This window comes from Battus philenor, unplaced genomic scaffold (assembly GCF_028537555.1).
Source record: "Battus philenor isolate CCGP_79_NKW_IND1 unplaced genomic scaffold, ilBatPhil1.0.hap1 SCAF_16, whole genome shotgun sequence".
Lineage (NCBI taxonomy): Eukaryota > Metazoa > Arthropoda > Insecta > Lepidoptera > Papilionidae > Battus > Battus philenor.
In genome coordinates this window covers 556,749-570,842 of record NW_027181678.1, presented here as the reverse complement: position 1 = coordinate 570,842, position 14,094 = coordinate 556,749, and positions in this window count along the sequence as shown.

The window sequence follows — 14,094 nt, the reverse complement described above, 5'->3', positions numbered from 1 at the left end:
TAGAGTGTCGGCATTGTTGTACCAGCTGAAAGCTACCACCAGCTGAAAAGACAGTTCTGTTGAGAGACGGTCAGAAACTCAACAGTCGCTCTTTACAAATATAATTTCATAAAGAGTATCGTGTTTAAGTACAAGCTACTTGGTTGCCACAGTGTTGGAACAGTAAAACATAGTTCGATAGAACCTGACTATGTTAACATATTAACCTTTTAAATGCTTGAGTAACATATAACGTATGATTGATAATATATGTAAAAACGTTAATTTGTTCTTACACTACATATATGATTAATTGTGTTTATATTATATGTTTTGGACCGGACTTCCACGGCTGGACAAATGGCATTTGGAGATTCTGCAGGTTTAAGGGTCGGTGCTACTATTTTACTGAGTTGGGAGGGCGCCAAAAACTCAGATTATGTTTATGGACTCCCATGAGGGGACCTCGGTTCGGGCTTGTCACATGGAGCCCGAGAGCCCTTGACTTGGACATTTGATATTGTCTGGCTTGTATATAATGTTTATTATATATATTGTATAGATATCTGTTACAATAATATACAGGTTGATCGCTTATAGGTGTAAAAAACTTCATTTAGACTTATTCAAAAAATAATTGTTTCATAAATAATAATTAACGTAATGATAATACATTTAGAAAAATCGTTATCCAATACAGATAACTATATATTAAAATTTAATATTGTTTATTATCTGTATCCGCAGATATTGTACTGACAGAATTTTTTAATCTGTAGCTTTATAATAGAAAAAAAATATAACACACTTAAGAGTGATTATTTAATATCCTATATTGATTGATCGAAAATATATATAAAAGTTCTGAAGTTTTTTGGCCAACAGAAGAGCCGTGGTACACATATGTGTCCACCCACTCCGGCTCTGTTTTTATGGTAGCTCATTTCAAACAAATAGATAATAGATATCCCTTACGTATTGCGTCGTAATTGATCCCAGAGCTGCGTATATAAATCAACCGCTATCTGTTCCCGGCGCTGGTCTATTGTCCGGCCGTGTATATCTGTCATAGTGTCGACAAGTCAACCCGACCGCAAGCGCCTTATAGTTATTATTTATTGTATATCTGAATACGGCCCTGTTTTTCCCACTCAAGAACTGAGAGATGCAAACACCCTGTATATATGTTATTTATTATTTCTGAAATCAGTGATATTTTGATAAGATGTATCCGTTTTTTTTTTATATTTCCTGCTCTATTTTCTTTCTTTTTATTTAATGGTCCCCACTATTGGGGACTTCTCGTTTCACCCCAATTTTTGTGGCAACAGAGTTTAATATATCTTTATTAATTTTTACACATCTGTTTTTATTTCTATTCTCTTCTTCCATACTTCATATTATATTTCTCTTCGTTCTTTCACTCTACAGTTCTATCTCTTTCTCTTCCATTCCGTTCCATTTATCCATCGTCAAACACTGCAGCTATGTCTATTGCTATTTATAGTTTATCATATATTATTGTTTTTTGTTTCACTCTCTTCTACAGATATGTATCACAATTTTATATATCAATGTTTAGTTTTATTACGTTTTAATTTTATTCCTTAAGTAATTTCTATTTTATTTGAATTTACAATATTAATATTGCCTATCTACATTTTATTTCGATTTATTGCGTTTATTGCCACTGCCCTGCAGAATCGGAGCAAGGACTCTCTGCCTTCCTTTTCTTTCAAAATGTAGGCGACTGAGGCCTCCTCAATCCTTATTTTTATCCGGCATTCGGTTTCGAGACGGAGTCCTTCAAATGCGGGGCATTCTCCTACCAGGTGGATCACGGTCTGGTCCACACCCGGTTTACAGAAGCACGAAGGATCCTTCTTGAGCTTAAACCTTTGAAGGTACTCAAAGAATCCCCCGTGCCTTGAGAAGAGCTGGACCAAGACCGCGTCCACTTCAATGCGAGCACGATAGGCCTCGACGGCGTTTGGAGAAGAACTTCTACGTTGTCGATGCCGTCGTTTCATTCATGTACCTGCTATTCCATTCGTCAAGCGTTCCCAGCTTAAGCTGTCCTTGACGAATGAGATGGGGCATTCCTTATAATCTGGTCTTATTTTACACTTCAAGGCCGCATCCTTGGCCAGTTGATCCGCCGCTAGCTATAACTTGGGACTCTTTAAGTCAAGAGTGAATAGGATTTTTCTAAGCAAGCATGTAGCATTATAGACCTCGTCATCGTTTAACACCAGACGAGACAGAGGACCGATACTACATACATAAACAATATTTTTTTACCAGTTTTTCTAAGATCTGTGGCATTTCTTCTTAACAAGTGGTAGACACATCTTTACCTAAATTATATTTTGTTAAGATAAAAGTACAACAAGTTCTTTAATTCAGACTATATCAGGTTTTTAAGCGATCATATTCCTTTAAAATTAAAATAAAAATATTTAAAAATAACTCGATTCCACTATAAAATCTTTTATGAATCATAATCGTACACATAAAACATCTAAAGTTATTGGAGGTCGAATTATTATTGACATTAAGGTGTTTAAATATACAAACCGAAGTGTGATGACTTAGTTTGTTTTACTCACTTGATAATTTATTTCTTTTATACTTATAAACAAACCAATAAATATTTTAATGTGCCCATTATAGAACGTATAAGGAAAACAATAAAATATATTTAAATTGGATTGTTTTGCAACCGTTCGTTTGTAGCGACCTCCTCTATCATTTTACAAAAACGGGTGGTACTATGCAAGAGCTAATGAAGTCGATTGAAAAACCATACAAGAGACAAAAGTCTTAACCCTTAATAGTCTAGTTTCAATTTTGATACCAATCTTTTAAACCGAATGTTCACATTACTATTAGTTTTTTTTATAGGTTGGCTGTACGAATTTTACTGTTGTGTAATATTCTTTTCAACGAAATTAAAAAAAATCTATCTTTCCCTTCATCTAGACCCTCAAGCAAACACAGTAATATTAAAAAAAATCACTTTCGTAAATCAGGCTATTAAGGGTTGTTTAATTTTTTTAAAGCGTGACGTCACAAACTTTTCCTCCAATAAGACAATTTATTTAGCCATTAGACGTAGACAGCTGTAGACGAGTAGTGATAGTCCAGCGGTAAGGACAGTCTTGTGATCGCGTGTTCGATTCCCGGGATACAATCTAATATATAAAATTCTCGTGTCACGGTGTTCGAACTTGAACTCCTCTGAAACGGCTCGACCGACTTTTACCAAATTTTATATGCGTATTCAGTAGGTCTGAGAATCGGCTACTATCTATTTTCCGTACCCCTAAGTGTTAAGGGTGGTCCACCCCTAAATTTTATTTTTAATTTTTTAGACAAGTTTTTTGGGTATTATTTTATTATGATACAGCATACAAAAATACATACAAACCTTAATTTTCACCCCTCTACGATCAACCCTTATCTTACATTTGTTAATTAAAAACTTTAATTTTTTTTTGCAAAACGTTTGCGGGATCAGCTAGTCTTATATAATTTATACTCTGATTGCAGTAACAGGCAGTAACGTTCGAAAGTCAAAAGTGTGTCTCAGTCTAGCGGCGATTTTATGTTCCCGGAGGGATTTAGAACCCAAAAGCCGGTTCGATGACCTCTTTCCTACTCAAATTAAAGGTCTAATTAAGTAATAAAATCAAACGAACAAGCAGTAGCAAAAGCAATCAGGACATGAGTTGTGGTTAGTTAGTAGTTACATGAAATAAATATCAGTTTTGACAAGTAATAAGTACCAGGCGTTCATAAGTATGGTGGCGCCTGCAGCATCCCTCGCCGTAATGTTCAAGTTAGCAAGTTATTTTCGTCCGAAGTTACCCGCGTGGGTGTAAGCTATGCTCGTGTTATGGAACTGGTCCAGCGGCTGTCGGGCGGTGGGTGTCTAAGTACCAGGAGATAATGAACGTTAAGTAGCTGTCCACTTCGATACGGTCGATGAGTAATCTTAGTATTAGATTTCTACTGCGAACTATTTTAGAAAATGATCTGAAATTATTGTTTCGCCGTCATCTTGTTTGTTTGCCGCTTACAATTTGATGTTTAATTCAATAATGAAGGAGATTATAATTTCCGTAGAACCATATTTTAACGTTTGAAATCAGAAACATAAGTATTCCTACAATATTAGGCTGGTCTTAAAGCCGCGGAGGTTTTAAACGATCCGAGAAGAGTCCACAACAAACTCTACAATAAAAAAAAAATATTAGTATTTTTGACAAGTTTAATAAACTTTTTATTACAAGACAAGATAAAGAACGCTCACCATCCACGAGGCTCGGGGGCTATATACGAGGGCCAAACTGAAAGTTTTTAGAACTGGCAACTTAAAAGCATTATATTAAAAAAATAAGTTTAAATTTTGAAAATAGAACTCTTTACCAATAATATTGAGTATACATTTCATTCATTTGTCATTTGTTTTACGATTTGGCGGCAAATTGAAAATTGTCTGTGCACGTCAGAATGAATTTAAGCCGAGAAAATTTTCGTGCAATGATTTTTTATGACTTTCGATGTCATATAAGTCAACAAGAAAGTTATGATAGACTTCGATTGGCTTTTCACGATGAAGCCCCATCTCGTGCCACAGTTTACAACTGGTTTAATGAATTCAAACGTGGTCGAACTAATCTCACCGATGATTTGCGTGAGGGACGGCCTTCTATAGCGACGACTGAAGACAATATCAGTGTTGTGCGGCGTATGATAGAGACTGACAAAAGAGTGACCTATCAGCAGATTCGGACAAGTCTAGGCATAGGTATGAGTCAAGTGCACAAAATCCTCCATGAACATTTAGCGGTCAGGAAGCTTTGTGCCCGCTGGATACCGCATAATTTGACCGAGGCTCAAAAACTCCGCCGTGTTGATTGGTGCCGAGAAATGATCCAAAAATTGAACGGAGGTGACTCAAATGCTGTGTTCGACATACTAACGGGTGACGAAAGCTGGATTTACTGTTATGATCCGGAAACCAAAAGACAGTCTGCTCAGTGGGTGTTTCCTTCCGAAGAGTTGCCAACTAAAGTGAAGAGAGGTCGAAGTGTTGGAAAAAAGATGGTGGCCTCGTTCTTCGGAAAGACAGGTCATTACGCGACAGTTGTCTTAGAGGATCAGAAAACGGTTAATGCAGCGTGGTACACTAACAACTGTTTGCCACTTGTCTTGGAAAAAGTTCGAGAGAAACGACCTCGCAGCAGGATCCTCCTTCATCACGACAATGCCTCGTCGCACACCGCCAGGCAAACGATCGACTATTTGGCGACCTCAGACGTGGAATTACTGGGTCACCCGCCGTATAGCCCCGACCTCGCACCCTGCGATTTTTATTTATTCCCGAAAATAAAAGAAAAACTTCGAGGAAAACATTTTATGGACGCCGAAGAAGCAGTGGCTGCGTTTCAAAACGCCGTCGAAGAGACCCCTAAGGCCGAGTGGGCAAGGTGCTTTTCTCAATGGTTCCATCGAATGCAGCGATGTATTGATGTAAATGGACGCTATTTTGAAAAGTTATAATAAAACTAATAACTTGCTAGAATGCTTAGTTTTTGATTTTCTAAGAACTTTCAGTTTGACCCTCGTACCGATGTGATCATCGTTGTTCAACTTTGCTACCTTAAAAGAGGTTAGGCTTCGGCAAGTTCACTGAGCTTTGCTAACTAAAACCTGCGGAATTTGCAAATACAGCAATGGCAGTCCGATCCAAAAAAACTCAAAGTTTCCGAGAGTCTCCAATAATATTTACTGAAAGAAATGGGGAAGAATGAAAGTGAGTGAAGAATAAAGATAAAAATTTGAAAAACTTATTTGTAAACAAAGACCCTGATCCCAACAAATTAGGGGTACGAGAGGCCTTCAATAGCGGGGGCCATAAAAAAATATATAATTACTGTAAAAAAGGCAAGCCTAAACCTAGAAAGTCTGATCAAATTTAACCCTACGGAGTAGTAAATTGCAACAGACAAACAGCATTTATACATATAAATAGTTATAAACGTTCTAAATATATCAGTTATTTGCATCTATAACCATATTCAACACGATTCATCGTAAACATTCCAAAGAAGGTTTATTTTTAATTACAATAAACTTTCCTTTCAACCGTCTTTAGTATCAATTTGTCACGACATATTGTCGATTAGTAAGAAATGGGGTTTATTTATTCCACACCTGTCGACTCGTACCGGTGTTTGACTTATTGAGAGTTTCTGGTATGTAAATCGGTACGTATGGTAAAATATCCGCGAACTGGTATAACCAGAAGGGAGAAACATGTTGCTTGTAAGCATATTACCCAACTAGTCTATGCTTGTTGCAGTTAACATATCTAAATGTTACAAATTTTACTTGCAAATCAACAATTTTAAATGCGTTTTATTTTTAAACGGTTATTTAATGTTATTTACACTATTTGGAAGTATTTATTCATATTTTTTTACGTTCTAAGAACCCAAAAGTGAAAGTGACCACACGTTGCAAAAAAAATTGGAAACAATCCTTTCGGTAACAAATTTATTTACGTCTGTGTCAAAACATGTTTTATTCATTTTGTATTAAAAACACTTTTTTAATTGTTATATGTTATTATTTCCGGCTAGAGGTTTTATCGCGGAATATCTCCTAAATCATCGCGTGTCCCTTTATCATGTAGCTGTGTTGTTACCGTACAAGCACACGGGGCCTGCCAGACAACGAGACTGATTCCATTCGTCGCCGCTCGAAACTAGAGCAACGTATTCCCTATCCATGTTGCAATATTTATATTTACATATACAGGTTGATTTGTTATAGATGTAAAAGCTTTAAAGTTGTGAATTTATAACTCAATTTCTGTCAATTAACATATGGTACACCCTATCTAAAAATCTATTATTTGTATTTGTATTTACATTTACAAACTTTGTATTGCATATATGTGCATATAGATACAAAGTCGGTAAAGCAGTACTACTATTTTTTAAGCTTAACGAGTAGCGCCATCTAGTATCTAATTACAGAAAATATGATAAAACAGTTTTATGTATTTACTACATGCATTACATCTCTATTACGCAAAAATGAGACTACCACCTGTTCGTATAATAAATGCCTTAGATACGCGAAGAAAAGAGTAAAGAAATACCAAGGAATGTATATTTGTTTTAAAAGAATATAAAATTAAAATGAATTAACATTGAAATAGTCTGAAGGAATACATCGTTCTCAAGGTGTTCTATTTTCTATGAATCAATATAAAATATAGTTATGTAGTTACCATTCGAAAATGTATGTTATTTTGCATTCATTTTCAAATCCAACTATAGAAGTGTTATTGATATTATCTGGAATTTTTTTTCTACAAACGTATGCCTATGAAAGATTTGCAGAGACATATATATTTATGTATACATATATATTTAAATAGATATACCCAAAGTCTCTGACGTCACTCTTTTTTTTAATGTACTCTCACTGCTTTCCGAATTTTATTTGCAGATTCTGCGAATACCAGGTGAAGCTCGAAGGCTTTCAGGGGCGCCTCGGCTGGAGAGGTAGTATGTAGCTATTATTTTATCGGATGAAAGGCAGTCAAGTTTTTAGATCACTTCAGTTAACGCTCCATAGAGTGACTAAGCCGAACCCCCCCCCCCCATCGATAATACACGCCTAGCACACCGGCCCCAGGGCACGTGAAAGACCGAACCCTGGCTTGGTCGGTTGCTATTGTCTGGCTAATATCACTACTACTTCGTAAAGCGTCAGCACTGGAAGAAGAATTGTCAGAAGAAACTCCAGCAACTCTTCTATCTAGTATGCTCTAGTATGCTACTCGCTCGCTACTTGAAGACACATGACATGGCTTCCGAATATCGATTTCATCAACCTCAACTGTGCTGTATCATTCATCAAAATACTGTACCGTGTCCAGCAGTGAACGTGTTATAGCTGAGATGATGATGATAATGATGAAATTGGTGATCAAAATGTGTTTTAAAATAGAAGCATTATACACCTTTGTATAGTCTACGTTATTTCGTATGATTTATAATTAATTAATGGAGATTTTTTTATAAAAAAAGTTTATTAATATTTAAGACATGAAATATTAATTGTTTCTTGAAAGATACAAGTTGTATGGTACATAAAGAATGTTCTAGACAATTCTTATTTACAAGAATAAGAAGAATAAATAGCAGCATATATGGCACAGCGAAATATCCTACTTATATTTAAGATACAGCCCGCACGAGGTAGCAGCGCAGACAATAGCCTGTGGGCGGTACTGGTGTGCCAACTAACAGGACGGCATCTCAAAAAACGATACAAAAAGATCGCATAGCATTGTCGAGTGTCTTTGTTCGTTGGCAGATATTTCACCGGTGAGATTTTCATACATTACTGTCTATATACACGATGATTAGATATAAGTATATCTTTAAAAGGGAGTATTTATCTTCTATATCTATTTTCAATCACTCTGTATAAAATGATCAATGTGGAAATGCCAAGTCTACAGGAACAGATATATATGTCGTAATAAGAATTTTTAAGCACCTGAATCTTGGACAAAATGCGCGGTTGCCCGAAGGAAGATCGACGCGTATAAACAACATGAAGTTACTAGGTTCCATAGCATTCCGACACAGGGGCACGTGAAATTACTGAACCTCGGTTTGGCCGATTGCTATCGCCAGGCCAATTCCACCACTATAACTTCTGAAAGCGCTGCTGCAGTTTCGTTGTCCAACGCTAGCTGAGAAAAGAACAGAACAGAACAACAGAACTGCAGCAACGTTTCTATTTAGTATGATCGACACATGTGATATACGCAGTGGCGTACCTAGGGGGGGGCGGTGGGTGCGGTCCGCACCGGGCGGCACTTACCTTGGGGCGGCATTTTTTAAATTTACTTATAGTTGTAAAAAGCAACATATTCATTTCATATTTATTTTCTTTCTTGAATAATAAATTAAAATTCTGTTCCCAACATTGTAATTTTGTTAAGAATTTTTTTAACAATTTCAATCAGTGTCGGTAGTTGCGAAAGAAGCTTTTCAAAATTGAAGTTGATAAAAAATTATCTTCGTTCTACAATGAGTCAATTAAGACCAAAAACTCTTGCAATATTGCCAATAGAACAAGAAATTACAAATAATTTTAATTTTGAGAGCATTATACACGATTTTTCTAGTATGAAAGCTAGAAAGAAGAGTAGATATTATATAAATATATTTACGAGTGCATACACATATGTCTAAAAAAATTTACCCTGTGTATTAATTAAATAACTTAATAATTTATTTATGTGTATTAATTTATAAAAAACCACTATTTGATTGACTTATAATAGAAGGGACGGCAAACTGGAGATCGCCCCGGGCGGCAAAAGTTCTTGGTACACCACTGGATATACGACCTCTTTCCAATGAGACTGAAAGAAAAAGATTGCAAATATCTTTAATACATAAGTTAGATTATGATCTTTTGGTTCTTCCCCGTAGTTGAAGAATGTCATCATCTAGTGGTTTTTTTTAACCCATTTCTTGATAATGTATCAGTTTTAAAAAAAATAGTGGCATCAATTTTGAACGCAAAGTAATCATTTGTATGTGAATGTTTAGGTAATTTCTTAATTTTCGAACGCTTGTTCAGTTTTTTCTGTTGGCATCTTTGGGTTTTAAAAGTCAAGTGGTATGAATATTAATGTAATATTTAAAAAAATCTGCCAAGTAAAGGGTTAAGTGTTTATCGAAATTGGTTTAACATTACATGGCATGATAATAATATGAACACAGCTTTCTATTTTTATTGAGGTCTAAGAACGTCGTAAACGACAGCCGTGGGAGCTGAAAGATTCTCAAGCGGTGACCACGTGACGGTAGATTTAGGTTCACTGACGACTTAGTCAAGGTCACAGGAGATCAGCTGACATGATGGTACTAATGTAACTAAGATAACAAGGGTGAGTCAATATTTAAAGCCAATAGATTGTTATATAAGTTCAGGAATTTATGAACGTATTTCAACGGTTTAGCAAAGAGAATTGATCCCGAACAAGAGTGAAATAAGATTTGTAGGAATGCTCAGCGAAGTTACAATCGATGCTATCATACCGAGCTACTGCTAGGCGTATCGTCTGGTATGAAGGACATACCAAATCGTGCTGCATATCTGAAAGTTCTGGAATGATCTCTCGATACTGTACGCGATAGTGTAATGAAAGTATACGCGTTTATCGAGCAGAGGTGAGGAAGGTGATGAGTAAGTGTGATCAAAGAAGGTGTAATCACATGTACAAAGATTATTTACAATTTACACGACCCTAACGCAACGGCAGCGAACACATCACTGATGGCATCCGAATTCAAATCGGCGTTCGAAATTCGAACGGAGAATGATTTTACATAAAAGTAATGTGGCCATACTGGCCAGCAATATGGAGCGTGAACCATACAAATGTATAAAAAAATTCTATCTATTGATCCATTATTATTCTTTCAGGAATGAGGATATCCTGGGATATTCCTCTAAGGATATAATGGGTTGATTTATAAAAAAAGACAATAGCCCAGTTAATTAGCAAGTTCAGACAGTCGACAGACCAAATATTTTAATCTTTTGGACTGGAGACAACGTACTAGCAAGCGTAGAATATCCAAGGTGGATGGAGACGTTGTTAAGTTCGTTCGGAGATGCTGACTAAACTTCGCTTTGAGGTGTATGTCCAGTAGTAGGCGTTACAAGGCTGAAACGATGATTAATACAAATCTTTCGAATTTGATATAAAAAATCTATCTGTAGTGAGTACTTTATTACATGAAAAATATGTGTAAGAGATAGGACAGTGTCTAACCCTGTGTTTCCCAACGTGAATCTCTCTCAAAATGAATCTCTGTACCCTGTAATCTTTTTTCGGCTACTTTTTAATTTTCATCACTCTTATTTTATCACTGGCAACCCTTTTATTTTGAACGAAGAATAGTGATTCATTGTGCAATGACCTGAATGTAAAAGAAAATAATATTTCTTATCTAAGTATGTAAACAAAGTTATTACAACCAACTACCTATTTAAGGGTACATTCGCTTCGGTTGACGTTGATTTATGGGACAATCTTTTACAGAAATTTACGATTTAAAAAAATAAGTTTACAATGTAAAAACAGTACACAATGTAAGAAAAACTTACGTTTTAATGTCCAAGTTATTTACATTAAAAATAGGTCGATATAGAGAAGCACCTTTTGCAAAAGCATTTGAAGTTAAACATTGTTAACGAAATATATTTTAAATGCGTCGAAATATAAAAACATCTCACTCTAAAACAATTCCTATTCAAGTCTAAATTCCAGAACAATAAACAATGTGACAAAAACAAAAAATCACCAGCGGTGGACGATGCCGGAGGATGCAGCGGGGTACCGGGGTAGCGGGCGCTATAAATCTCCCGGCTAGCGGTAGCCGTTGGTTATCTTTTATCTTTTATAATCTTTCGTATGAACGCCTTTAACGTTCACAGATCGTGAAATATGGCCGGCGACTTTCCTTATCCTTGATGCATTTTTATGTACTTGCTCCGTTATAAATTTAATAAAAAAACATTTAAAACAATATCTTTTACTCAAAACATCATGTAAGATTTATGTATGTGACCCGGGATATCCTTGTTTTTTATATACAGGAAATGTTAATGGCATTTACACAAGAACATATTCAACTTTGTTTATATTAATGAATTGCCTTTCGATAATTAATCAGTCTCTTGGGAAATCTGATAATATATCACAGGGGACGCTGATCTTTGATCATACTAGATACAAGCGTCGTTTGAGTTCCTTCCGTCACTTCTCTCAGCGCTAACTCTTCCTGAAACGGCAGTAGTGTTTAGCCTTATGTAGGAATGCTTAGCGGGTGTTATCGACGAGTGATAACCCAAGTCGAGGTCCCCTTGTAGGGGGCAGTCATTCCATGGAACATTAGTACTTGGTGACCTCCCAATCCGGTAAAATAGAAGTACATAGCGGCATGAGCTGCGGCTGCCCGGTAGCTCACGACCTTCGTTACCTAAAGAGGTCTTGGGTTATACGGAGAATACGCAAACACCATTTGGGCAGCAATGACAATCAGTTTCAGTTCCAATTTTTACTTACTACTTGAAACTTATTTAAAATAGAAAGACTAGATAGACTAGGCTCTGTGTTTGGCACTAATCGGTGTAACATAACTCCTGAAGATGCCCCGTGGAGGGGTGAAACACGTGTTGAGTAATTTGACGGTGGCGGTTGTGTGATTCGTATTGTTTGCCGCATACGCTTTTATCAGCGGGCTGGCGGGCGGTGCACTTTATTGCAAGGCTACCACTGCATGTGCGGAAGTGGCTAAATATTGGTCCATTTCTTAAAATAGAAACTTCGATTCGGATATATACAGATTTATTAGTAAATTTGGGGGCATCTGAGATCTTACAACGCTTAGGCGAATACTCCCTGGAATGACCTGACTCTAGGGCCAATGAGAGCACAACTAGATTTGTGCTGTTACTTTACGATTGAACTAGGTTTCTAATGCAGATATCTCTTTGAAAGATATGTACTAACCTTTTTGATGTTGTGTCATCTAAATATAATTAAAACAGTATTTTTTTATTTCGGCAGGTTTCATTTTAAAACGATAGACACTGTTTATGTAAGAATTATAATGTTTCAACATAGCAAATGCCTAATTTACAATGAGAAATCAGTGTGGAAATGTAAGAGTATGTGTTTTTGATGCTATGTAAGACTTGAATATTTATAGAAGAGAGACAAAAGCAGCTGTGATCAAAAAGTAAGGAGTAATGTCCAAGAGTTTTGAATAACACTTTCAGTGTTATTCAAAACTCTTGGACATTAGGAAGACAGTTATTTTTTTCCTAGGTTGGTAGGATTGTCTATAACATTTGCCAAGCGTTCGTTTATCATTTGGCTCAGTCCAAAACATTTTGAAAGATATTTGTATCATAGCCGTCAAGTCGCGATTGGTCGATGTCATACTGTTTTGGTTCTTCGCGACTTATTATGTCAAAACTCTACTCATGTCGCCCCTACGTATTCGCCAGATTAGGCTCCGTGTGACTTCTTTCAACAACCTTAAAAAGCTAATGCGGAGATGTCGTTTTGACACGATTGAGGAGATAGAAATCGAATTGAAGAAGGTCTTGAAGGCTGTACTGAAATTGATTTGGAACATTAAATAAAGAATTTACATTTTATTAACAAATTCACCTAACTTTTTGATGACAGTAGTAAATTTTAATGTAGTAACCAAAGTGACAGAGTATGACAAAAAAGGGTTCATAAAAGATAGAGATTAAGTGACAAAGACAGTAAATGTGTTCGGGCGCCCGGATTATGCCAGGTAGACGGAAGCAAGACACAATACAAGTGAAATGAATTGTTAAATTCCTTTCAAAATATTTCAATTGTTGTATTATAATCCAATAACAACATTTTCTTGTCAAGGACAATTACAGTCTTTGGGATTCATTATTCTTTTTATCCACTTGTATTTGATTTGATTGATGTTATCCTACTAGCCGATTTAGATTTTGTGCAGGTTCATCAAATTCAAATTCAAAATATCTTTATTCAAGTAGGCATTTACATGATTTTGTATCGTCGTTTGTTGTAACATTATAAGCCGGTTCGGAACTCTTGAGAAGAGCCGGGTAGAAACTCAATAGTTGCTATTTTAAATGAAATTTAACAATTTTTCATATGTACATTATAATATCAATCATGTAAATGAGTCAACAAATCAAATTCCACACATTTCGATCAACTAAAAACTATTGAAAGCTGTAATAAGATTTGTTAATGTACTTTTAATTTTAGATTTATAACTATAAAAAGGAAGGTCTAAAATATCTCGTGGAACTTTATTATATATGCGTATACTTAGACCCATGATGGATTTGTTTACTTTTGAGATAACAGAAACAGATCTCTGTTTCTGCGATCTGAAAATTTACTCCGGACAATTGTATTTCAGTTACATCAACGAAGTTCGCAAGATGACGAACTATACACGTGTAGATGTAAAGTGT